Below are 27,854 nucleotides of genomic sequence, written 5' to 3'. Positions count from 1 at the left end.
CCGGGGCCCCGCAGCGCCGAGCACCTCAGGCCTCGACCCCCGGGGCCCCGCAGGCCTCGACCCCCCGGCCCGGGGCCCCGCAGCGCCGGGCACCTCAGGCCTCGACCCCCGCAGGCCTCGACCCCCCGGCCCGGGGCCCCGCAGCGCCGGGCAGCTCGCGTTCTTTCCAAGTGTCCCACCCTCATAAAACGGATTTCCCTGGGTTGGTTTTGGCCATGAGAACAGCCATACCAGGTCAGACCAAAGTCCATCCAGCCCAGTGTCCTGTCTGCTGACAGTGGCCAAAGCCAAGTGCCCCAGAGGAATGAACGGACCAGGTCATCACCGAGTGATTCATCCCTTTTCATCCACTCCCAACTTCTATACCAGTATAGATCGCCTGGTAGAGCTGCACCAGCAGACCTCTAGGGAAGATGCAGTTTATATGGCAAGGGAGAGCTTTTGCCATTCAAGCTTAAACCAGTTCCCTGAAAGGAATAAGCTATTCTGGCAAAAAGGATTTATTGCTGTCTAACTGCTTCTCCGCTAGGGCTCTTTTGCAACCATAGCTAGTCAGTTGGGGGTGATTTTTCCTTCCTTGTCAGTCAGTCAAACTCAATCTGTTGTTGTCTCCCTTCTGGATCCTTCCCATCTGTACTTAAATTTGCTGTTTTCCTTTATCCTAAAGCAATCTTCATTCAACCCCATATTCTCCTCCCCTTTGTTGCTAAGCACCCTGTGTAGACTGTCCCTTCTCATGGGGTGGACTTCTCTTACGCCCTTCTCTGTCTGTTTTCACTTTCTCTGCTGCACTAAAATGAATTGCCTCTTTTCCAAATCAGAGGCCATGTCTACACTACAACCTTTGGTCAACACAAGTTATGGTAGGATACAGCTACTTAAGTTTGTATATTACCTGGGTGCATACATTCTTGGCTGCTTGCATTGGTGATGCACCATGGGTAACAGTAGCAGCCGTGTTAGTCTGTATACACAAAAAAGAAAAGGAGGACTTGTGGCACCTTAGAGACTAACATTTATTTGAGCATAAGCTTTCGTGAGCTACAGCTCACTTCATCCAATGTATCCAACGAAGTGAGCTGTAGCTCACGAAAGCTTATGCTCAAATAAATTTGTTAGTCTCTAAGGTGCCACAAGTCCTCCTTTTCTTTTTCACCATGGGTAAGTATACCTGTGTGCCATGCTCTGCTGTTTGGTGCGATGCCTATTGGGACTTTTTTGCACTGTTTTGTGGGATAGTAATGATTCACTCGGAGGTTGCTGAGAGCTAGGGGTTAAGTTCCCGGCATGCAACTTTCTCCATCCGCTAATACTTTCTACAGCCCATAATTTTAGTGCTTTTTTTATTTATTATTTTTTTAAATCACACAATCCTGTGCAGTGCTTTTCTGTCTCTGCCATCTCTAACCAAAGCACGGAACCCGCATAGTTCAGCACTATTCTTATGACCATTGTAAATACAGGACACACAATTCTTCTGTATTTGCAGACCTTCATGCTGGAAGTAGGGATGCGGAGAGTGACTTCCATTATATACAGGGCTTACAGTTTGGTTCAATGGCTCTCAGCACCCCCACTATACAAATTGTTCCAGCACCTTGCAGATCTTCAGGGAGTACTGCAACAACTGGGATCACAATGAGGAAGATGAGGATATCTTTGAGGAGAGATTGCTGATGGACATAGCAAAAAAAATAATAATCCCAGATTGCTTGTGGCATTCATGGAGCAGCTGCAGAATGTGGAGTATTTCTTCTGGGCCTAAGAAACAAGCACTGATTGGTGGGAATGCACATAATGCAGATTTGGGACAATAAGCAGTGGCTGCAGAACTTTTGGATGCAAAAGGCCACATTCGTGGATCTGTGCCATCCTCATCCCAGCCTTCCAGTGCAGGGACAGAACGAGAGCTCATTGACCATGAAGAAGTGAGTGGTGATCGTGTTCAGGAAGGTTAAAGCACTGGATTGCAACTGGTTAGTGGGAAATCATTTTGAAGTTAGAAAATCCATAGTGGGGGCCATTGTCATCCAAGGCCATTGAATGCTGTGCAAGACTGTGACTCCCAGCAATATGCAACAAATGGTGGATGGATTTGCAAAAATGGGGTTCCCAACGGTGGTGTAGGAATAGACAGAATGCACATCCCTACCTTGGTGCCAGCCCACCCCCTTACAGAATACATCGACAGAAAGGCCTACTTTTCTATAGTTATGCAAATGCTATTAGATCCCTGGGGACGCTTCACTGATATCAATTAAGGTTGGTCAGGGAAGGTGCATGACGCATCTTTAAGATCACAGAATTGTTCAGAAAGCTGCAAGCAGGGACATTCTTTCCTTGGTGGCTGATTAACATTGGTGATGTGAAAATACTAACAGTGATGTGGGGGGCCCAGGTGACCCCTGACGCATGAAGCCGGACACTGCCCACCTTGACAGCACCAAGGAAAGATTCTACTACTGGCTTAGTATGTGCAGAATGACTGTTGAATGAGGTTTGGTAGATCGTAGGGTCACTGGGATTGTTTATGCACTCTTAGATCTCGGGGAGAAAAACATCCCAATGGTTATAGTTGCATGTTGTGTACTGCATAATATATGTGAGGCAAAAAGGGAAAAGCTACCACCGGGTGGAGGGGCAAGGTTGACCACCTTTCTGCTAAATTTAAACATCCAAACACTAGGGCTATTAAAGGAGCCCAACCTGGAGCTATGTGTTTGAGGAAGGCTTTAAAAGTTCATTTTCAGTCAGCCACAGTAGCATTCCTTTCTTGCTGTCTTGAGACAGTGTCTGTCTTGCATAGTTTAAACCAGATCCTGGTGGTATTGCTTTGCTACTGTGGTGCTTGGTGTGTGTTTATGAGAACTGTTTCATTTCTTGGCTGCTTCTGTGCATTCTGATAAAGATACTTTGTGTCTCCAAAAATACAACTTTTTTTTTTTAGGGCAAAAATTCAGTGCACAAAATCAAAATGAAAACATACACATACAATCTTTTTTTAAATAACTTAATGGGCTGAAACTTTTAAAACTCCAATTGAAAAGGAAGCAAACATTTCTGTCCATTTGTGTAAACAGAAAGGTAGTTCAGTGCAGGTCGCTGTGGCTACACATACACCAATGTGGTTTTCACAGGTCAGAGTCTGTGAAACTGATTTCCCTTGTTATCCTATGGCGTGGAGTAGTAGGGGTAAAAAAGATGCAGTCCATGATGCCATGTGGTATGCTGGGGAGGCAGGACCGGATTAACTCTCCTGTGGGCCTGGGGCTATTAGATTTTGTGGGGCCCTTGTGTACAAGTCTTTTTACTGGGAGGGAGTTTGGTGCAGGAGGCGGCTGGGGCAGGATTGTGGTCCAGGAGGGAGTGTGAGGTGCAGGCTCTGGCCAGGAGGCGCTTACCATAGGCGGCTGGCGGCACAGCAGGGCTCAGGCAGGCTGCCTGCATGCTGTGGCCCCACGCCGCTCCCGGAAGCAGCTGGCTGCTCGCATGTCTCTGCGGCCCCTGGTGGGAGGGGGACAGCATGTCTCCGTGCACTGCCCGCAAGCACCACCCCTGCAGCTCCAATTGTCCTGTTCCCGGCTAATGGGAGCTGTGAGGACGGTGCTGGGGGCAGGGGCAGCACGCGGAGGCCCCTCCGCTCCCCCCGCCAGGGGCCACAGAGACGTGCCAGCAGCCAGTCGCTTCCTGGAGCCATGTGAGGCCAGGGTAGGCAGACAGCCTGAGCACCCCTTTTAGTGACCTGGAGATGGCTGCCTGTGATTTATTTTTGCGGGGCACCCCCTTGAGCCAGGCCCCCGGGCTGCAGCCCCTAAAGCCCCTGCCTTAATTGGGCCCTGGGTGTAGGGAGCAGCAACCATGGTTCTGCAAGGGATGCAAAAGCTGGTGAGTCTAGGATTTTTGGACCTGTAGGTCAGCCAAAGTCTGCAGCATTTGGGTTTGCTGCCTGAGGAGAAGCCCCATTGTGTCCTGGTGCATTTCCTGCTCCTTGTCCTCCTGGGATTTCTTGGCCTTTTGCCTGTGCTTTGTCTTTCTCTCTGCTTTTGGTCATATTGGGCCTCCAAGCCCTTGTTCGCAGGCCGCTTTAGCACTGGCTTGCAAGATCTCGCAGAACATGCCCTCCATAGTGCTCTTCCTTCTTGTCATCAGGGTCAGGCATCCTTGGGGTCAGGCATCACACCAAAAGCTGCTGATAAAAACAGACACATGCGCTATTAGATTTACAGGAAAGATAAGCTTCCAAATTCCCTTCCCTTAAGTCCCATAAATACTTCTGAGAAATGCTTATTGGCAGTTCAGCTTTGGAGCACCTCAGAACAGTACCACTCTCCAGGTCCAACCGTGATGAGTATGGCCTGGCAAGGACTGGCTGGGAGGGATTTTCTATTGCATGAAGTTATAGAATTCCATGAGTATAGGACAATGGCACTGAAAATTGGTACTATTTTTTACAGGCAGTGGTAATTTGAGCTGATTTATCTCACTTCTGAGGATCACAAAGGCGCAGAGAATCCAGATGATAGTGGTGTCCTGAAGCCACCTAGGCCCGTAAGCTATTAGCCTGTTTATGGCAATGGTGTCAGCTGAACTCTTTGCAGAGTGTCATGGGAAAGTGTCTTACTGCACAGGGAGAAATAAGGCTACCCTTCCTAGACACGTTCAGGAGAGGATTGCACAGTATCTCCATGAAAGTAATCAAGATCTCTCAAGATGATAAAAAGGGACATTCCTAGTCACATAAACAAACTGCTTCGTCTTCCCCGCCCAGTCCCCTCCTGCCTAGCCCAACAAGGGAATGAAAAACAGATGATGACTCTACCTCTGGTTGTCCTACATCAGTGGTTCCCAAACTGGGGTTTGTGAACCCCTGGGGGTTCGCAGAATGTTACAGGAAGGTTCTCCAGAAAAATTTAATTAATGGCAGCCAGAGGACCCCGGGCATTGGAGGCAGCAGGTGGGACCCGGTTGCAGGGCAGACAGCCCGAGCCCCAGGAGGAGCAGGGTAAAGATGCAAGAATCAGCAGTTTTTTTCCACCAAATGCATCTGATGAAGTGAGCTGTAGCTAACAAAAGCTTATGCTCTAATAAATTTGTTAGTCTCTAAGGTGCCACAAGTACTCCTTTTCTTTTTAAGAATCAGCTAGTGTTTCCTCAAGTCTAATGATCATGATGGTCCTGGAAAATCACTTACAAGAAAAGAAAATATGACTATGATTATATAAAATATGGCTTTACATGCATTAGTGATCAAGAACGTCCAAAACCACTGTGTGTGATTTGTGGTGATGTTCTAGCAAACAGCAGCCTCAAACCTTCTCTACTTTGGCGCCATTTAGAAACTAGGAATCCTGCACAACTTGACAAGCCTGTTGATTTTTTCAAGCGAACATTAGCTGAGAGGAAAAGTGACATTATCAGTTTTATATCCAAAACAAGTACTGATAATGAAAATGCACTTGAAGCGTCATACTGAGTGAGCTACTGAGTAACAAAAGCTTCAGAAGCCCATACCATTAGCACAGAGCTTGATTGGTCCATGTATAAAAGATGTAGTTCATAGCATGCTCGGAGAAAAGGCTGCAAAAAGGATTGACCTGGTACCTTTGTCCAATAATACGTTGTCACAAAGAATTAATGACATGTCAAATAATGTAGAGACCACAATTGTACATGGAGTGAAAAATAGTCCATATTATGCTATACAGTTGGATGAATGAACTGATGTAGGTAATCTAGCTATTTTGCTACTGTTTGTACATTATGTGAATGAAGGTATGGTTGAAGAAGACTTGTTTTGCAGACCATTGGAAGAACGTACAACTGGAGAAGATATCTTCAGTCTGACTAATGCATATTTTCAAGAAAAGGAAATAGATTGGTCTCGTGTGACTAGGCATTTGCATTGATGGGGCCACATCAATGACGGGGAAGTATACTGGATTTGCAGCTTGAACAAAAAAGGTTGCATCAAAAGTCTCTTGGACTCATTGCAGCATACGTAGACAAGCCCTCGCAACAAAACGCATGCCTGGGGGACTGAAGGAAGTGATGGACAATGCAGTGAAAATGGTGAATTTCATAAAATCATTGCCAACAAATTCCAGAATATTTCATGTACTTTGTAAAGAAATGGGTAGTATACATTGACCCATACTGAAGTTAGATGGCTCTCAGAGGACAAAATCCTTGTGTGCTTGTTTGAGCTTAGATCAGAAATCCTAGTTAGTTTTTTTTTGTTTGTTTTTTTTTTCCAACAGCCACCCTTTTTACCTTTCCAGCTGTATGGAAAAAACTGTCTGGCTCCAGTCTAGCTTATTTATTATTTATGACGTGATTGGAATAACAGAGACTTGGTGGGATAACTCACATGACTGGAGTACAGTCATGGATGGTTATAAACTGTTCAGGAAGGACAGGCAGGGCAGAAAAGGTGGGGGAGTAGCACTGTATGTAAGGGAGCAGTATGACTGCTCAGAGCTCCGGTACGAAACTGTGGAAAAACCTGAGTGTCTCTGGATTAAGTTTAGAAGTGTGTGCAACAAGAGTGATGTCATGGTGGGAGTCTGCTATAGACCACCGGACCAGGGGGATGAGGTGGATGAGGCTTTCTTCCGGCAACTCACGGAAGCTACTAGATCGCATGCCCTGATTCTCATGGGTGACTTTAATTTTCCTGATATCTGCTGGGAGAGCAATACAGCGGTGCATAGACAATCCAGGAAGTTTTTGGAAAGCGTAGGGGACAATTTCCTGGTGCAAGTGCTAGGGGAGCCAACTAGGGGGAGCGCTTTTCTTGACCTGCTGCTCACAAACCGGGTAGAATTAGTGGGGGAAGCAAAAGTGGATGGGAATCTGGGAGGCAGTGACCATGAGTTGGTTGAGTTCAGGATCCTGACGCAGGGAAGAAAGGTAAGCAGCAGGATACGGACCCTGGACTTCAGGAAAGCAGACTTTGACTCCCTCAGGGAACAGATGGCCAGGATCCCCTGGGGGACTAACATGAAAGGGAAGGGAGTCCAGGAGAGCTGGCTGTATTTCAAGGAATCCCTGTTGAGGTTACAGGGACAAACCATCCCGATGAGTCGAAAGAATAGTAAATATGGCAGGCGACCAGCTTGGCTTAATGGTGAAATCCTAGCGGATCTTAAACATAAAAAAGAAGCTTACAAGAAGTGGAAGCTTGGACATATGACCAGGGAAGAGTATAAAAATATTGCTCGGGCATGTAGGAAAGATATCAGGAGGGCCAAATCGCACCTGGAGCTGCAGCTAGCAAGAGATGTCAAGAGTAACAAGAAGGGTTTCTTCAGGTATGTTGGCAACAAGAAGAAAGCCAAGGAAAGTGTGGGCCCCTTACTGAATGAGGGAGGCAAGCTAGTGACAGAGGATGTGGAAAAAGCTAATGTACTCAATGCTTTTTTTGCCTCTGTTTTCACTAACAAGGTCAGCTCCCAGACTGCTGTGCTGGGCAACACAAAATGGGGAAGAGATGGCCAGCCCTCTGTAGAGATAGAGGTGGTTAGGGACTATTTAGAAAAGCTGGACGTGCACAAGTCCATGGGGCCGGACGAATTGCATCCGAGAGTGCTGAAGGAATTGGCGGCTGTGATTGCAGAGCCCTTGGCCATTATCTTTGAAAACTCGTGGCGAACGGGGGAAGTCCCGGATGACTGGAAAAAGGCTAATGTAGTGCCCATCTTTAAAAAAGGGAAGAAGGAGGATCCTGGGAACTACAGGCCGGTCAGCCTCACCTCAGTCCCTGGAAAAATCATGGAGCAGGTCCTCAAAGAATCAATCCTGAAGCACTTAGAGGAGAGGAAAGTGATCAGGAACAGTCAGCATGGATTCACCAAGGGAAGGTCATGCCTGACTAATCTAATCGCCTTTTATGATGAGATTACTGGTTCTGTGGATGAAGGGAAAGCAGTGGATGTATTGTTTATTGACTTTAGCAAAGCTTTTGACACGGTCTCCCACAGCATTCTTGTCAGCAAGTTAAGGAAGTATGGGCTGGATGAATGCACTATAAGGTGGGTAGAAAGCTGGCTAGATTGTCGGGCTCAACGGGTAGTGATCAATGGCTCCATGTCTAGTTGGCAGCCGGTGTCAAGTGGAGTGCCCCAGGGGTCGGTCCTGGGGCCCGTTTTGTTCAATATCTTCATAAATGATCTGGAGGATGGTGTGGATTGCACTCTCAGCAAATTTGCGGATGATACTAAACTGGGAGGAGTGGTAGATACGCTGGAGGGGAGGGATAGGATACAGAAGGACCTAGACAAATTGGAGGATTGGGCCAAAAGAAATCTAATGAGGTTCAATAAGGATAAATGCAGGGTCCTGCACTTAGGATGGAAGAATCCAATGCACCGCTACAGACTAGGGACCGAATGGCTCGGCAGCAGTTCTGCGGAAAAGGACCTAGGGGTGACAGTGGACGAGAAGCTGGATATGAGTCAGCAGTGTGCCCTTGTTGCCAAGAAGGCCAATGGCATTTTGGGTTGTATAAGTAGGGGCATAGCGAGCAGATCGAGGGACGTGATCGTTCCCCTCTATTCGACACTGGTGAGGCCTCATCTGGAGTACTGTGTCCAGTTTTGGGCCCCACACTACAGGAAGGATGTGGATAAATTGGAAAGAGTACAACGAAGGGCAACGAAAATGATTAGGGGTCTAGAGCACATGACTTATGAGGAGAGGCTGAGGGAGCTGGGATTGTTTAGTCTGCAGAAGAGAAGAATGAGGGGGGATTTGATAGCTGCTTTCAACTACCTGAAAGGGGGTTTCAAAGAGGATGGCTCTAGACTGTTCTCAATGGTAGCAGATGACAGAACGAGGAGTAATGGTCTCAAGTTGCAATGGGGGAGGTTTAGATTGGATATTAGGAAAAACTTTTTCACTAAGAGGGTGGTGAAACACTGGAATGCGTTACCTAGGGAGGTGGTAGAATCTCCTTCCTTAGAGGTTTTTAAGGTCAGGCTTGACAAAGCCCTAGCTGGGATGATTTAACTGGGACTTGGTCCTGCTTTGTGCAGGGGGTTGGACTAGATGACCTTCTGGGGTCCCTTCCAACCCTGATATTCTATGATTCTATGATTCTATGATTTAGCAGATATTTTATCAAGAATTAATGATCTAAATTTATCTCTTCAAGGCCTCAATATAACAGTTTTCAATGTGCAAGAGTGAGTTGAATCCATGATAAAGAAGTTGCAGTTCTGGGAAGGTTGTTTGGAAAACAATCAAACTGAGTGTTTCACTAATCTTCATGACTTCCTGGCAGAACACAAACTTCAGTTGGATCAGTGCACTAAAACCAATACAACTGTACACCTAAAAGGACTTTGCACAACTTTCAGGGAATACTTTCCAGCTATGTCAGGCAATAATGACTGGATTTGCAACCCTTTTGATGATACCACTTTCTCAGCACAGATATTGAACACTGAGAATTGATTGAGATCTCCTGTGATTACGAACTGAAAAGGAGTTTCAGAAATCTGTCATTGATCAACTTTTGGCTGAGTTTAAGAAATGAGTACCCCCTTCTGGCAGAAAAAACTGCTGCAGTTTTGTTACGATTTTCAACAACATACTTACGCGAGAAAGCATTTTGCTCATATGCACATCTGAAAACCAAATACAGAAATAGACTTGATGCCGAACCAGACCTGAGAATTTATCTTTCTCCAGTGATTCCGGACTTCCAAGAGCTATGCAGAGCAAAGATGCGCATCCATCACACTGAGGAAATTTAAACTTAAATCCCTGGAAATATTCATTTTTAGGAGGGGATTCATGAGATTTCACAATTTAGTGAAAGGAGTTCATGGGCTGTTAAAGTTTTGGAACCACTGTCCTATGTCTACCCAAGTACAGGATACTGAATCAATGTGGATCATGTAATTGGACTGCCATAGGACTGTTCAGGAATTTGTTTTGCATTTACTTCCTAATTTTTTAGTTTCTCAAGTAAATCAGTGAAATGAATGAAAAGTCAATACTTTTGTCTTGTACACATGGTGGTGGGCTGGGCGACATCTTTAAATGGGGGTGGGGGAAGAAAAAGCAAATAAAATATTTTAAAGAAAATGCATGCATGCACACGCTTACCTGTGCTACCTTCCTCTTCATCGTCAGGTTCATCTGCGCTAAATTCCTATGGAATTTCAAACAAGTCCTGGCTTGTGGCATGGGTGAAATCCCTCACCATGTCCATCCACTGTCCCCCACCCGCCGCCGCCGCCCACCCTCACTGTTAATGGGAGCAGTCTCCTGCAGGTCCACTGAAGAATCCAGTGAGGTCTGCCCATCACTGGTAGGATCTTGCCCAAGAATGATATGCGATTCATTGCAAAAGCGTGAGGTCTGTGGGGCAGCACCAGATTTCTTGTTACTCTCCCTGGCCTTGTGGTGTTCCTCGTGAAGTGCCTTTGCTTTCATGCAGGACTGCTGCTGATCCCTGTCATACTCCTTTGCCTGCATCCCCCATCCAATCTGCTCATAGATGTCCACATTTCTTTGGCTGGTCCATAGCTGTGGTTGCACAGCCTCTTCTTGCCATAGGCACAGGTGATTCAATACTTCCTGCCTGACTGCCCCAGTGTGGGTGTGGATTTGTGGTCAGTTGGATGCAGACAACAAAGGTGAGCTGCTAGGTGTGCTCATGAAGCCTGGCAACCAAGAAAGGGCATTTCAAAAACAGTCAACATTTTTTCAAGGGGGGCTGGCATGGGGTGGATTTTCTGTCTCTTTGACTCCTGGGCAATGGAGTTTAAAGTTGTGAGCAGAATGCTCACTATTATGGGGACTAGGCCATTGTGGGATAGCTGCTGGAGGATGCATCCGATGAAGTGAGCTGTAGCTCACGAAAGTTTATGCTCTAATAAATTTGTTAGTCTTTAAGGTGCCACAAGTACTCCTTTTCTTTTTGCGAATACAGACTAACACGGCTGCTACTCTGAAACCTGCTGGAGGACTGTTAAGGTTGACACAGGTCATGCAGTGTCTACACTGACTGTGTGGACCTCAGTAGGTTGACTGTGGTTCTATGCTATTTGGGATGGTGGTGTCACTGTAACAGGACACTGATGTTGGCCAGAGACAAATTTGAGCATAGCCATATGCACAAATAGGTCAACATATGTGGGACTTGTATCAACCTACCTTTGTAACGTAGACCAGGCCTGTAGGTCTCTTCATTATACTAATTCATTCTATCTGCTCTTTGACATGATTGATCGCTCCATTTTCCTTGAAATTCTGGCCTGGCCTATACTTAAAACTTAGGGTGACACAGCTACAGTCTTGAGTGCCATAGCTTTACTGACCTAACCCCCGGTGTAGATGCAGCTAGGTCAGTAGGGGCGGGCCTCCCAAGGGAGGCATGGGAATGTGTCATGGGAGGTGCGATCTGTGGTTTTTTGTTTTTTAAAGTTCTGGGTAGCTGGGGCTTTTGCAGAAGACTCTGCACACCCAGGAGGTGGGGAAAAAAGGGGACAGCAGAGCCCTGCCACCCAGGTTTGTGCTCTCCTTCCCCCCACCACCCAATCCCTTACCTGGATATGGGGTTCTGGTTGTCTGCCCCAGGATGGCGGCAGCAACAATGCAGAAGAGTGGTAATGGGGTGCTAAGTCTGCTGTGAAAAGTGATATTGACGAATATCCCTTTTAACATTGCCACCCTTACCTCTCCACTGCTGCTGGTGTGGCACTGCCTTCAGAGCTGGGTGCCCAGCCAGCAGCTGCCGCTCTCTGCTCTGCCTTCAGAGCTGGGTGGCAGAATATGTACTTGTGGGAGGGAGACATGAACGACTTCAGACACAAAGAGTGGGGGCCTGGTCAAATAAGTTTGAGAACCACTCAAATAGTCAGTGGAAGAATGCTTCCATCAACCTAGCTACTGTTGCTTGGGGAGATGGAGTTTTAACAGTGATGGAAAAATCCCTTCTGTTGCTATAGTCTGTGTCTACACTACGAGGTTACAGTGGCATAGCTGTGGCACCGAAGGTGTATACATGGCCCTTGTCTCCCACCAGAATTTCTCTGTGGTTCTCCTATTTTGCTAGCTGATCCTTCAGTGTCACTTTCAGTAGATAGTCTTCTTCCCCTGCTCTGTGACTATTTGCCAGGGGTCTGTGCTTATTTCCCTCTACACTTGCTCTCTGGATAACTTCATTCACTGCCATGGTTTCTTCTCACCTCTGTTTTGGTGAGACTCCAGATTTCTCTCTCCAGCCCAGAGTTCTCCTTAGTCCAAGCTCACCTATCTTGTCAGTCTCTAACATCTTTTTAATGAAAGGTTACGGTGCTATGGAAAAGTATAGTAGTAATAGTAATCCTGCAAAGGATTTCCCCCCTGCTCCCTGGTGTGTCTGAATTAACACTCCTTTTTTGGAAGAGTGTTTTAGGATAATTGTCATGTACCCCTCAGATGTGTCTCTGTGAACCTTATACTTAGCAAGGCTGTTACCATATTAATATCCTTCTTATGCCTGGAAGGATGTTTGTATCACGGGCCTAATTGTCAAACATCTTAACTCAATTAATCCATAGTGGGTGGACAGAGCAGCTATCACCACAGCAGCTTGTTACCCCAAGGGGAGTAAGGTAACGCTCCAGAGAGGAAAATTCTCGAGAAATGGTAAGGGGAAAGATAGAAAAGGAAAGCCCCATTTCTCAGAAGAGCAGACTCTGCTCCCTTCCGTGTCTATCACCAGTGGATTTAGCTTACAATAAGGGTGTCCCTCCCTCCCTGTGTGATGTAATAAAAATGAAGGAAAGATAAGGTAGTATTGTGCAAACAGAGGTAAGTATATTAAGGGTAAAAGTACAGAGAACTGGAAAAACAGAGGGAAGAAACTCAAACTTAACCATACAGTGATTCAGTGACTGGCTTTAGAAGCTTGAAGCTCAGACCCACAAAACCTCCCTTGGTATTCAGAAAAATAATAAATAAAACCCCCATACAGAAATCTTTTCCTACAATTGAGGTGCAGCGGATACAGCATATAGGGGCAAAGCCCATGACCTTCTACTCTCCGGCTGATGTGGAACCTTTGAAGATGACTACGGGGGAGCCCCGACAACTGTTGGATTTCATTGCAGGCAGGGAGACCCTCCGGGATGATGGACACCACGAAAACAGGACCCTCCAGTGGTAAAATGGATTCAGTTTGCTGTGGTGGGGATAACGAGGACAGGCTCTCCTTCCTCAACCTCGCTGCAGGATAGATGGTACTCTTCTCTCTAGCTCTGGAGCGTCAGGAAGACCCGACCGTGCACGCGCTGCCGCTGGAATGACAGCACAGGGCAGGTGCTGAGTAAGTTCTTATACAGCCTTTTTGACGGGAAAAACTAGCTTAGACTGGTTTGAGCCAGGGAAATCCAGTGTCTTTAACAGTAAACAAGTCTGCTTACAGCGATGGAGTCCGAGAGTCACAGATGATGAAATCCAATATGGAGTGTATTAAAGCCAATGATTTACATAACCTTTACCTTATACATACTCTTAAAACTGCTAATTAAACACATTTAACCAATACCAACAGCGTATATGATAGGTTGTGAGACTGAAACCCAGAGTCATGAAACAGCAGGTTCCTGCCTCTTAGGCTGTCAGAGATTAGATTTGACACAGAGGTGAAGTGTTTAAACTCTGGCCTTGTCTAGATTAAGAAAATAGTTCATGTTTAAAAACATGTTAGCGTCCCTCTAGGGTACATCATGACCAGTTAACATGAATTTAAAAAGGTGTTAAATGGTATCTCTACTAAGTGCTTACCATGTTAGCTAACTCCACTTAAATACAACTACTTTTAATTAATCATGTTTATTATGGTGGTGCCTAAGGACCACCCATGACTGGGACCCTATTGTAGGTACTGGACAGACAATAGCAGACCTTCCCATCTAAATAGACAAGACGGGCACAGGGTGGAGGAGAGGGAGGAACATAACCAGAGAGGAAGGTGGGTCTAGTTTGGGGAAGGGGGAAATCTGCTAAATGGAACGAAAAGTGAAGGGGAAGTGGATATTGAAGACAAGGTGGGTGAGGGGTCTTTCCCCAGGCCTTATCTATACTGGAAAAGTGCAGTCATTTAACTAAACTGATTTAAAACAACAACACAAAACACAATCTGCACCCCCTTAATGCAGACTCACTTAAAACCATTTAAAAACCTTGCTTACTTCAATTTATCATGTGTTGGCAAGTTAGGCCCTGGGTTACACACAGAATATGCACTGTTTAAATAAACTGATTTTAAAATAGTTTTTAAGGAAACTAGGGCAACTTTTGTTTTTAGACATGACTGATTTCAACAACTGGATACAATGAAGGATTAAGCAGGTTTAAGTGCAGCTACATTAAGAGGTCCTGCCAGTTTCATTAGGCCTTGTCTACATAAAAATTTGCACCAGGTTAGCTAAGGCTGACGCTAGGATTTGGCACCAAAGTTGAGAAACAACTGCTCTCCCTGGCCCCTCTACAATCACATTGGAGCATAATTTGGCTAATCACACAGAGTATGTCTACATTTGGAACTGGGGTGATTCTCAGTTTGAGAAGATATTCCCATTAGCTCTCATTGAGCTAGTACGCTAAAAATCTAATGTAGATGTGGCAGCATGAGCAGCAGGAGGGGCTAGTCGCCCCGAGCATGCACCCCTCAGAGAAGCGAGGTCTGTAGTTGGGATGGATTGCTCACCCCGCTACCATGTTATGCTATGTTTAACATGCCAGCTCAGTAAGAGCTGGCACAAGCATGTGAACTGCACCTCCAGCTCGAAGCTCAGACACACCCACAGAATGTGTCAAATTCAGCCTCTCCCATACCAAAAGATTTTAGCCCTGATGCAATAGTCTACATGTCCAGAGAGGCTTGAAACAGTATTTTCTGCTTCAGAAACTATTTATTTACCAACATAATGTGTAGTTGAGTTGTGATGCTTGAACTCCTGCTCCCCTGCCTAAGTCAAACTCTCTCAAAGATCATCAGATGGGAGAGGTACTATAAGAAGCCAGTACAAAGAAATAGGATACTCCCTTTTGCAATGCCTACCACAAAGTAGGGTACAGTTAGAGGGAGATGCAAGAAACCTTGGCTAACATGTCCCAGATGAATATCCAAGATATATTATTAGCCTGATAAGATGTATTCAGGAGCCAAAATATCTTAATTACAACTCTAGAATTCATAGATCTGATGATGTATTGCATGGATTACAAATTTGCAAGTACTTTCCTCCCTCTGTGTATGAAATGTAACCTTGGAAAAGGTGACTTCATTCCCTGCCCTTGGTTTGGTAAAACTGTTTCCTTTGGGACTGTATCCAATACTCTGAGAAGATGGATATAACCTGATCCAGGCTTGGCCAAGCTGGGATATGCTCCAGCTATGACATCATTGAATAATACTGCAATTTAAAAAAAGTGTATTTACTACTGGACTGGAGACTGAAACCCGCAATTTATCTACTGAACAGGAACACCACAAGAAGCAGTACTAACTTCCCTGGCCCATGTGCCTCATCCCAGATACAGAGAGACCACCTTTAGGAGTGGGACCTGGGAGAAAGGTCAGTTTCCTTGGCCTCTCTTTTCAACCTGATGAGAAAAATGACAACTAGCATCCCTTGCGATGGTGCTGTTGTCCCTTGTCAACCCTAGCAGTTAGTCAAAGTTTGGGGCCCTGTAGATTTTCCAGTTCAGTGTAGAAGTTTGTTATAATCAGGTGTTTATTTGATGCAGTTTTGTTTATTTACAAAGAATGTGTTAAGTCCTGTGTCGGAAGAAAGAAGGAATCAAATAGCAGGAAAAAGCTGTGACAGACCCAGCATACAATCTAGACTAATGAGTAGCTGTGTCACCCCTGCCCTCTAACCTATTGTGCCATTTACAATGTTTTGGTGCTGTAGCCTCCAGTCTCGACTGCTCACAAACAGCCTCCAGCATGTAAGTCAATCCCAGCTATGTCTGTGTGTGTGCTGCAGCCAGCCAGCCACACCTTGACTCTCACCAGCCTTGGTTATCCTTCAGGGTGACTCCAACGCATTCCCAGTCTTAGATTTCCTCTCAGAAATGTGTCAGAATTGTCCAGCCCTCTCCTGGACAATACAAATTCACGTAGCATCTGTATTTCTTTAAAAGAAATAATATGCACACACCTTATTACCACAAATTGAGTTTCACAAACACTTGAATTTAAACACACTGAAATAGGTAAAAATAAAACAAACAGTTTATTAACTACAAAGAGAGAGATTTTGAGTAAGAGCAATGAGGCATAAAAGTCAGAAAAGGTTACAAGAACAATAAAGATAAAATGCAACTAGTGCCCGTTAAATTGAAAGCAGTTTTTTTTTACCACATGCTCTCAGCAGTCTTACTGACCAAACTTCTTAGTTCAAGACCCCTTCTCCTGTTCAATGGCTTCTTCCTTTGTTCCTCCTGGTGCAAGTGAATCAATGGGGAGAGACGAAGGGAGGAGGGATGCCTTCAGGTGTTTGTCTCTTCTTTTTATAGTGTTGGTCCTCCTCCTTGGAAAACTTTCCAGCTGAGATTCAAGAGACAGGCCATAGGAAAGGATGATTGCTGCTGCATTTTCCTCATCTGTTGGAGCTTCTTTTGTTTCCCTTCCTGCTTGATGATTTTGCTGCTTAAATGCCTTTGTTTGAGAAAGATCTGTTTGTCAACCTCAGTTTGGAACATGTGTTAAGATCACCATGTAGTGGAATCTTATAACTTCACATACATTGTTACCACACATTTTATTGGGACAGTATTGACCAGCAAATTATGAGTTTTCAAATGATGTCTCACAAAGGCAATAATTTTTGTACAAAGTGTGCAATAGTGTGTAGGGTATGGACATGGGTACATTGTGTCATTACAGCTTCTCTTGTTCATAGCACCATAAGCACTCTTTTAGCCTACACCTCTGACCCAAAAACCTCTCCCCAGGTTTCTTCCAGGAGCAGCCACCCTGCTGTCAGCTAATATGAATTATGCATTGAAGTTCAATAGTTGTTAATATAAAGAGTTAGAAACTAAAAGTAAAAATCTCTTCTGCTCTCAGATGCTCAACTGTCACTCTCTTGGCCCTTTTGATGTTATACTTTTACTAGTCCTCTGATCCTCATGGGTCTTTTCTTTATTAGCAAACTTAATAGTCGTCAATATTCACACCCAGTGCAGATTATATGATACATTGGTAAAAACAATTAAGCTTGCTGGGAGGGGAGGGAGAACTGAGGGGAGAGGAGTTTGGAGTTATGGAGGGGTTGGGGGATTAATGGGAATTGGGGAGGGAAAGGGAGAGAGGCTTGGGGGCTCTGGTTGGGACATCAGTTATTGGGAGGGGAGAGAGACAGAGCGGTAACGTGAGGATTGTGGGCAGATTAGGTCAGGGTCACCTGTCAACCCTACATTCTCCCCTCCTATGTGCAAACTGGGATCTGGGGCCTCATGTCCCTCTGGGGGTGTCTGATATTTTTTCCCTATCTCCTTCATGTACCATCTGGACTCTTGGGGATCTGCACCATTAGGGGTGGCTTAGCACCTCTCTGCAGGTGGGAGTTGGGATCTGAGCCTCTCTCCCTGCCCGCATGTGAGCCAGTATTCTGGAAAACGAACCTTCTCCAGATGAGGAGTTGAGAACAGGCATGCTTGATGCATACAATGGGCTCAAGCTCTGGGGAGGGGGATGGGAACACCCAATGAGGTGAATGGACCAGTTCACACGTCTCAAAGCTATTGTTTCAGGCTATATTCATTTCTGTGGGGTGTTCTCATTCAGCTGAGACTATCACCTTGAGATGACTGGGTCACTTAAAACCTCTCAGAGCCGCTTGTGTTCCCAGGATTATCCTGTGCTGGGGATTTGGCTACAGCAAAGCAGCTGATGATAATTAATGTCATGTTATAAGGAGAGCTAGCTCTGCTACAGTTAAGATTGCAAAGACTTTTCTAAAGCAGGGGTTTGCAGGACAAATTTTTTGGTGGCCTCAGAGTACGGCTACCAACTCTTGCTGGTGGCCACTGTGACATTGCATGCCATATGTTTATGAAAATATGCTTATGAGTGTAAATATAATGTAACTGGAATATGCTTTATACAAAGTCTCTTGTAAGGTATCATTACAAAGTTTATAATCTGAGTGTGTTCATCCTATTTGAATAGAATGTATCATTCTTGTATCTGAAGCTAGAAATATGAAGTATTACTCTGAACTCTTAGTCTAACTATGCAGTGTGGGCCATTCATGATGGCTTGGAATCTTGATGGCTCCCATTAACCAAGACAATTGGTTGTAAGTGGCTGTTTACTTGTAAGCCTTCCTGTGAGTCAGGCTGGCAAAAATGAAGAGTAGGGGGTCTCACAGGACATGTGACCCTGTCACTTGGTATTGGAATCCATCTTAAATCCGGTGCTTTTCCATTTAGAAGGAGGGGTGGGAACCCAGAGAGACAAAAGAGTCCCACCTTGTGCCAAAGATATAAAAGGGGGTGAAACAGAATAAAGGGGGCTGCAGTCATGAGAAATCCCCTAGTTACCACCTGATCTGGAACAAGGACTGTACCGGGGACAGGATTGGGCCCAGTCTAGGAAGAAGTCTAGTCTGTGAAAGAAGCTTACTGGAACATCTTTGAGGGTGAGATTTACCTGTATTCAGTTTCTTAAATGTATTAGGTTTAGACTTGTGTGTTTTGTTTTATTTTGCTAGGTAACTTACTTTGTTCTGTCTGTTATTTCTTGAAACCACCTAAATCCTTCTTTTTATACTTAATAAAATCACTTTTGTTTATTCATTAACCCAGAGTAAATGATTAGTACCTTGGGGAGCAAACAGCTGTGCATCTCTATCAGTGTTATAGAGGGCAGACAATTTGAGTTTACCCTGTATAAGCTTTATACAGAGTAAAATGGATTTATTTGGGGTTTGAATCCTGCTGGGTGTCTGGGTGCTGGAGACAGGAGCACTTCTTAAGCTATTCAGTTAAGTCTGCAGCTTTGGGGGCATGGTTCATACTCTGGGTCTGTGTTGCAGCAGGCTGGCGTGTCTGGCTCAACAAGGCAGGGTTCTGGAGTCCCAAGCCATCAAAGAAAACGGGCTCAGAGGTAGTTTCAGCATATCAGGTGACAGTCCCAAGGGGGTCGCTGTGATCGAACCTGTCACAGCCACTCTCACTTTTTCCTAAAATATTTAATTAGCTTTATGCACGTTTATTCAGATTGTCTTAAAATTTGCTGCAAGAGGTTCCTGAGATACAGCAAGGGTTATCAACTTTCTAATAGCAGAAAACTGAACAACCTTGCCTTGCCCATGCCCCCATCACTGCCCCCATCATCGCTTCTCCAAGATCCTGCCTCCACTCACTCCCTCCCGCTCGCTCACATGCTCATTTTCCTGGGCTGGGGCTCTGGCAGGGGGTGTGGGCTGGAGGCCAGGGGTTCAGAGTGTGGGAGGGGGCTCCAGGCTGGGGTACAGGCTCTGGGCTGGGGCCAGAAATGAGAGGTTCTGGGTGCAGCAGGGGGCTCTGGGCGGGGGCAGGGGTGTAGCACTTACCTCAGGCAGTTCTAGAAAGCAGCGTCATGTCTCTCCGGCTCCTAGGCTGAGGCACAACCAGGGGGCTCTACACAGTGTCCCTGCCCACAGGCGCCACCCCTGCAGCTCCAATTGGCTGTGGCTCCCGGCCAATGGGAGTTGTGGAACCAGTGCTTGGGACAAATCATGTGGGCAGGGTTAGCGCATGGAACCTCCCTGGCCGCTCCTTTGCCTAGGAGACAAACATGCCGGCTGCTTCCCGGGAGCCACACAGAGCCAGTTAGGGAGCCTGCCAGCCCCGCTGTCCTGCTAACCGGACTTTTAAAGGCCTGTTGGCAGTGCTAACTGAAGCTGCCAGGGTCCCTTTTCGATCAGGTGTTCCAGTCGAAAACTGGACACCTGGCAACCCTAGATACAGCCCCTGGGGAAAAAAACAGTTTTTCTTAAAGTTAACAGATTCTAGCAATTTTTTTTCCCCCATACCTGGCTTCCAAACTGCTGATGGCTTAATGGGACCAGAAGGGGAGGATGAGATGGAAATGGCAACAGGGTTATATGTTGCAAAGGGAGGGGGAGGAATAGTGAAAGTGGCAGGGGAGAGAGAGAGAGACACAAGTCTTCTTTCCCATGTTTAAAGTCACTGTATCCACCATGTAATAAACTGTCAAGTTTTTGGGACAGACCATGGATGAGATTTCTGTCACTGGCCAGTTAGCAATTACTCTCTGCCCCCCAGCAAAGCTTCAGAGCACAACCATTATCCTCATTCCACTATAACAAAATGAACAAAGAGAGGGAGTACTTAGGAATCCCTATAGTGGCCTGCAACAGGCACACTCCATTCTCATCCTCTGATGCCTCAGAAACCTCTCAGACCCTGTCCAGTAACTTGGAACTTTGTATCAATGTATTTACATTCCCCTCAGCAACAGTCTCATGCAGCAATGTATTCACATTATATCTTGCCCCTTCCCACAGGAGCCAGGGAAGAACAGTGGTCTCAGCATATACTGTGCTCACCTAGTACAGATTCTCCCCCTTTACATCTTTCCTGTTTCTTTCTTAATACCACTTAGCTGCTCATTGGTTCATCAGCCTGATCAGCTAATTAGCTGCATATCTCCATTCAGCCTTCTCCAGGAGAACTGAGTGGTGCCTAATGATCAGATTGCCCTTAATGACTACTAGTTCCTACCAAGAACCTCTCTCTTTCTGTTCCAAAAATGAGGCGAGTCACTGACAAAAAATTCATTGATGCAGATTTAAGGTTGTCCGGTGGGATCTTGGACCTTCACAGATGACCACACCCAGCAAATAAACTTCTGAAAACCAGGCAACCAAGAGTTAAGATACACGCCGTGCAATCTTAACTTTGCCCTCTCTGAGCGATGCCCCTCTCTGCCACTATGCCAAGAGTGCATGCACAAACTCTGCCTTTGAACTGTACTGAGCAGGAGCTACCAATATTTGCCCAACCTGCAAACACTTTGCCTACTCCACAGAAATTTTACAACTTCTTCACTATTACATGCACAATGCCATTAAACATTACACTCTACTTTTGCTACCATTTATAAACCCCCCCAGACCACCTGCATCTCCCACCTAACTGTGCCCTGCTACTGACACCACCCTCACAATGCAATGCTGGAATCTCTTAAGGTACACATGCACCTCTTTCCTTCAATCACACATGGGGACGGAGGTCAGGGACAGGGACTACCCCTACCCACCTTGTGTCACAATCACAGGTCTGCCAAGTTGCGCCCGCTAATCCCTGCAACATTCAATACAGCTACACCTAAGACAATCAGTGCAACTGGGGGGTGTGAAAAGAATTCACAGTGGTTATTGCCAGCTTCAGGGGACCAGAGTTAAGGGTGCATGGGCATTTACTTTAACTTATTTCCTGGTTTTCAGAAGTTTTGCTGAAATGACATTCTGGAAGGGCACGAGACACCACCAGGCAAATTTAACACTGCGTTAATGAAGTTATTTGTCAGAATGTATTTATTATTTAACAGAAATATATTGTGACAGGGTGCAGGGGTTTTGTCTGGTTTTTGGCAAATGGGATTTACTCCTGCTCAGCTCTGCCCCCACCCTTGCATTGGTGTTCAGAGGAAGATAGGGAGAGAGCTGGAGGATAAGGGGAGAGTGCCTTGGAGGTAGAACTCCATACCCCTTCACTACAGGACTGAGGAGATTGCTCAGGTTAGGAGTTTTCTGGAAATATTTGGTTAAAAAATATTACTCTGATTATCCTCAAGAATTAAACCCTTAAGGAACACAGGCATCTTGAAAGATTTCTTACTAATTTCCATTGTGATCACTCTACTGGCTTAAAAATGTAGACTCAACATGTGTGTATGTAACAAAGACTCAGTACTGCCAGCCTCAGGCATTCAGAATTGAGGCCACCCAGACGCATGATATTTTTTAAAAAAAGGTATTTTTAAAAATTTGCCTTTTATTTTTTTGAGCTTTGAGTATACTTGAGCCACATTTTCCAGCTATGAACGGCTTTTCTTTTTAAAATTAAAACAGATTCTCACGTAGTCCCATGGCTCCAGGAGCTGGGGCTTTAAAACTCCAGCTATTGTGAGAGTGGGCATCAGTAAAGACTAACGTTCCAGCATCTTTTCTCTTTAAAGGGTGCCTGTGAAAGGAAAAGAGTGAATGTGCCCTTTTTTGCTTCCCTGTGTTGTACAAAGTAGGCCTAAATAAATTTTTTTTTCCAAATATTTTTCTTTGCTTCCCCCACGTATTAGGGCTGTCAAGATTTGTCTTCCATTTTTAGTGGAGGGATTCAAATATGCATTGTGTGCTTTCACAAGCCTTAATTGAAGGGTACGGGAGCTGAACCCTTAAAGTCCCCCCCACAAATGTTTCAGCCAATGTGGAAGGAACAAAAGCAAGCAAACAGCCAGAATAGTCATTTCTCTCAGTAGATCACGTTTTATTTATTGTGAAGTCATAATCCTAGCAGTTCCCTAGTCATCCACAGAGTCAAAAAAGGAGACAATACCAAAAGTTCTAATATAAAAAACCCTCACAGATTAAAAATATAGATTTTCTTATGCATCATAAAAAATCCCTCTGGAAAAACACAAAGAAACCTGATTTTGCTTTCTTTTACAGGGCATCTTTAATCCTTTTTCTGTAGATGGACTGTTCATGCTTTCATATGTGGTGTTCAAATATAAAGGTCAGGGCCACCCAGAAGGCGGCTTTAACTTCCAACATAATGCAGGACCTCTGACGTGGAAGACATTAATGTCTTTCAGGGAAATTATTACAGCCAAATATATTTGGAATATGAAGGGGGAAAAAAAAAAGGACCTTTCCCCTCTTGCTCACTACTGAATATTAGGGTATGACTATACTAGAAATGCTACAGCAGCACAGCTGCTCTGCTGTACCGTCGACACTTTTTACAGCGATGATTGGAAGGGGTTCTTCTGTAGCTGTAGTAAATTCACCTCCCCAAGGGGCAGTAGCTAGGTTGATGGAAGAATTATTCTGTCAACCGAGCAGTGTCCACAGCGGGACTATGGACAGCTTAGTTACATTGCACAGGATGTGAAATTTTTCACAGCCCTTAGCGATGTAGTTAAACTGATCTAGCTTTGCAGTGTAGACCAGCCCTAAGGCAGCAGAGGAAGGCATCTAACTTGGACACAGCATTTCACAGTGGAATGTGTAGAAGAGATGCTAATGGGGGGGGACGGGACAAGTGAGTCTTTCTTATGACAGTTTCATTAGATCTTACAGAGGAGGGAGAGAAGTAAGGCTTTGCCCTTTTATCTTATGTAAAACAGGGGACAGTCTTAAGAAGCAAAGCGGTACAAGGCCTGGTCTGTGCTTAAAAATTATGTCAACCTAACTACGTTGCTTAGGGATGTGAAAAATGTTGCCCCCGAGTACTGTAGTTAAGTCAACCTAACTCCCAGTGTAGATGCAGCTAGGTGGATGGAAGCATTAACAATTCTTAATTAACAATTCACAATGCAGTCAGACACCCAGACTCTAACCTATCCCTACAGAGCCTGGTAAAGGCATCTGATATTGCAGAACCAGAGCAACCCCAATTTGTGCTCTGGCTCTGAAAAAAAAAAAAAAAAAAAAAAAACCCTAAGGGTTTTAACACCTGGGAAACAACCAGTATTTAGTATTAGTATCTCAACGGTGTGCTGGGAGTTTCTGGGGGGGGGGGGGGGGGGGGGGGGCAAGGCTACCCTGATTCCGTACCTGTTGGCGCTCTTATGCCAGGAATAAGTTCTAAGGGGCCTTACAGCTGCTTTGCTTTTGTCATTGTAAAGGGGCTGTAATGAATGCATCCCATGGCACGGTAGGTGTGGAAGCGAAACCTCCCTCTGTCGGAAACAGATGAGCCCCACACACAATACCAAAGAGTTCTGTTGAGCTCTTCCTGTCTCACTGACCATTGCTGGCTGGCTTTCTTTGTGCTCCCCACAGGTTGTCTTGTCTGATTCTGTGATTGTGAGCTCTTTGAGGCTGGGACTGTCTTTTTGCTCTTTTTGTACAGCACCCAGCACAATGGAACACAAGTCCGTAACTGGGCTCAATGATGCTACAGCAATACCCATAATCACATCTAGTGCAATTGTAGTATTTTTGCACGGGTACTGTAATGCAGGAACCACCAACATGCAGCATCATCACAGCAGGTGTCCCTATTCCCACATGCAGCAGTAGCATTAGGGCACAGTGGCCGTCAAGCATGCAATCCCCTGCTTGTTGCTATCTCAAGCCCTTTGCGACAAAGGCAGGAGACCAGTCCAGCACGAGAGAGAGAACAGCTCCATCCCCAAAGGAAGCAGGACAAATGGCTGAAGAGCCACATTCAGTGGCAAACCAAGGTTCTGATTCATAAGGGTCTCAATTTTCCTTATGTGACTGACCTGTGTAACTGGAATGAAAAAGCCTCACACAAAACAAACAGTCACAGACATCGTGGCACGGGCAGGGCAGTCTGGGTTTAGGTGCAAACGTAGGCCTGGCTTGACATAAGGAATTGGACATGGATGAGGCCTCATTTCTTGGGAGACAGGACTCAGAAGGTATAGGGATCAGCAGGCTGAAAACAGAATGTCTGTACTAGCTAAGACATGGGGGACACCCATGGACGATTTACAATGGATAAGATAAGAAAAGCCTGGAACATACAATGAGGTGAAGAGTAAGTCGTGCATAAACAGTGCGTGGACTGAGAATGCTGTACAGGGATTGGTTTCTACAAGATGACCAAGCCAATCTCAAAATATGTGATTAATACACAGCAGATGCAATGTGACATGTAAATGTAAACGAAGGGAGAGGTTTGCTGTGTAACTTTGGATGTGTGGTATGCCCTATATACCCACCCTACTCTGAGACTGATCAATTCAGCATATTCAGCATCAATTTACTGGATGCCAAACAAAGGAACTTGAGTGAAGCAACCGGAGTCAAATAGAGTCCTTGAGGAACCAAATGGAAGAGGTCTTGGGAGATCCCCAACAACAAATCAGCATGACACTACCTGTAGCCAGTAAGCTAAAGTGATGGTAGAAGTTTACCCTCTTACTGCTGGCTTGAGGTTCAGTTGTTTGCCAGGATGTATCCTCATACTTCCCCCCATGGCTGGCCTAAGATGGAGGTCTTGGCAGAAGTGCACATTCTTGTGCTCCAGCTTGAGGTAAACCACGGGTAAATTCTAGCATACCGATCCAACAGATGCATTCTAATATTACTACTGTGAGTAGCTGCCTTGGTTTCAATTAGATTGCTCACAGTAACAAGTTCATGGCCTGTGTAGTGTTTGCAAGATCTGGCCCAAATACTGTAACATTAATTTGGAGGGAGGAGACTAGTACGGTTCCTATCCCCAGAGACCTGTGTGAGAACTATCCTTACTTATTTTCATGAATGATTTGGAAGGAGTGAGCAGAATACAAATGAAATAGTATTAAAAATGCAAACATTTTTGTCTTATTGTGGGATTGTACGTAATGTCCCTTGGGGGAGACATGACTAATGTAAACCCTGGAAAACGTTATGAGCTTCAGAGGTCTCTTTTGAACAATCTGCCAGACAAGAATCCTAGGAAATACATGGGAAGAGGGGAACACAGATTCCAACCCCTGGATCCAAACTTTTGATTCTACACCCTGAGGAGAAACCCATTGTCTACTGATTACTTGTTACCAGGGTTTCAGGATCAGAGACCCCACTTGTATAAAAGGGTGGGGGTGGGGGAGAATCTCACAGATTCATGAGGGTTCCTATTCTGAGCAAAAAGTGATATGAATGGATACCCACAGGAAAAACTCCTGTATGCGGTTTGAGGGACTGACTCCTACCAGAACCCTTGCTGGAGTTGGGAGTAAACTAATCAGCATGTGTGCAGGTTTTTATTTTAAGAAGATTTCTGTTAATGCTTTCACCTTAAGAATAAATAGGCTTGCTTAGGAAAACCTGTATGGGACCTTAAAACTTTAGCTAATTATGCTGTTTTAACTTCTGTTGAGAAAGCAAAGCAGACCTGCTTAAGCAGTTTGACATGCTGGAGAACTCAGTGTAGGCAGGGAACTGTGTAGCCCAGCAAACCCTGGTAAGAAGAGAGAGAGACCTAGGTCTCTGTCCAAGAGAGGGAACAACTGAGGAGCTGGGATCCTAGAAGTGGGTGCCTTTCCTGAGCTACAAGGGGGAAAAACCACATGTGCAGTTCCCCTGAGCTTTTACATTTTTATGTGCAAGAAGAAAACAAAGGGAGATTAAGTTTGGGAAAAATTTGGGAATTGGCCATGGCTGATGCATTTACAGTGTGTTATGGCTGCAAAAAAGTTCTGGGTTGCTTGTGCAGATGCATTATTTCATGTCCCACTAGGACAGTCAGAAGCACCATAGCTCAAAGTCCCCAACACCCTCACATGATGGCAGGGCCTTTTCTGTTGCAGGGCCTTGAATATGGAATATGATCAAACAAGAGTTCAGAATGAATCCTGATGTCTCAATATTTGGATAAAAAGTGGAGACCTGTTGTGATAGGTGGATCCCTGCCTTAAGCGCTTGCCTCCGTTTCCTCTCGGTCCAGTCATAAAGGGAATACAGTTGCTCAGTATCCAATCCAAAAAGCTCACTGTGAGGCATAATTTATTACTGTACATGTTCTGTAGTCCGTAGAATCCTCATTATAAAACCATTCTTCCAAAACCCAAAACTACAACAGATACCATTACAGCCGTTTTTCATGCTCCCTCCCAGGCTATCATTTCCGACTCATCTCTGGTATCCCCAAGTCAGGTCTCTCACTAGTTAACTCCTCGCAGCATTTCACTCAGCCAGGCCCGCCCGCCCTAAGTGAACGTACTTCCAGGACTACCCCTTGATCTGGTCTTTGCTGCCTGCAGGCCTGCGGCAAGACAGCGTTGCAGTGTTCCACTCGCCCAGGCCTCCCCACCTACTCCTGGGACCCATCTTCCAGCAGCAGCCCTTTTGTATCGGGCTCACCCCCTCCGTGCCAGGCTGGTTATTCCTAGCAGACGCTGCACGAGCTCTCACGCAGCAGGTGTTCGCCGGCTCCGGCCAGTTCTCACCATCAGCCTTTTGCCTTCCCCCATGGTGCTCTGGAGCAGCTCTGCTGCTGGTTCTCCGAGTCTCTCCTTTCCTCCCCCGGCAGCTCTCACCTGGCCCCTTCCTGGCCGGCTCCTGGGCGGTGGTCTCCCGTCCCTCTCTTTACCTAGCCCAGGCCGGGCTCTGAGCCCTGCCACACCCTGGGCAATCCCAGAGCAGGTAGGGGGTGGCCCCGCGGGCAGGCAGCGCCTTACCGGAGACAGAGGGACGGGGTCGGAGAGGGAAGCGACCCGGGCCACGGAGCCCCCGACCTGGTTGGAGCCGGCCGGCCGGCGCCCTCCCCTGAGCGAGCGGAGATTCAGCCGCGACATCCAGGCAGCGGGGGCCGCCCTCCAGCGGGGCCCGGGGCCGCGCGAGGAGCCAGGCCCGGGTGGGGCGGAAACGCCGCGGGGGCCCGGGCCCAGCCCCAGCTGTCCCGGGGCGGGCTGCGAACGGGGCGCCCCCCCCCCCGGGAGCCCGCAGCCGCCCGACCCCGGCGGAGCCTCTTCCGCGGGCCGACACGGCCTCTAAGGCCACGGCGCAGCCGAGGAGAGGCAGCCCCGCCCCGGAAACAGCCGTTCACGTGATTCTCCCTGCGTCACGATAAATGAACCAATCCGAGCGGCCCGCCGCCGCCGTCACCGCGCATAACAACAGGCTCCGCCTCGCGCCCGCGCGCTCCTGGGACGGCGT

At 46.2% G+C, this 27,854-nt stretch overlaps 2 long non-coding RNA genes across 4 annotated transcripts; one reads left to right on the top strand and one right to left on the bottom strand.

Moving 5' to 3' along the window:
• Nucleotides 1–66: 66 nt before the first annotated feature.
• Nucleotides 67–26,715, top strand: LOC122456252. 3 transcript variants are annotated; one of them, XR_006275031.1, is made up of 3 exons: nt 67–941; nt 1,490–2,360; nt 26,507–26,715. It is a non-coding gene; the product is annotated as an uncharacterized LOC122456252 (long non-coding RNA). The 3 variants fall into 3 exon arrangements; XR_006275032.1 differs by lacking the exon at nt 26,507–26,715 and adding an exon at nt 5,801–6,313; XR_006275033.1 differs by lacking the exon at nt 26,507–26,715 and adding an exon at nt 4,455–5,041.
• Nucleotides 10,932–26,833, bottom strand: LOC122456253. Its single transcript, XR_006275034.1, has 2 exons — nt 26,710–26,833; nt 10,932–10,967 (listed from the first exon to the last, which is right to left on the bottom strand). It is a non-coding gene; the product is annotated as an uncharacterized LOC122456253 (long non-coding RNA).
• Nucleotides 26,834–27,854: the final 1,021 nt, after the last annotated feature.

The sequence above is a fragment of the Dermochelys coriacea genome, chromosome 12 (genome assembly GCF_009764565.3).
Source record: "Dermochelys coriacea isolate rDerCor1 chromosome 12, rDerCor1.pri.v4, whole genome shotgun sequence".
Classification (NCBI taxonomy): Eukaryota; Metazoa; Chordata; order Testudines; family Dermochelyidae; genus Dermochelys; species Dermochelys coriacea.
Note: the sequence above shows the minus strand (reverse complement) of the source record. Positions and strands in the feature narration are given on the sequence as shown.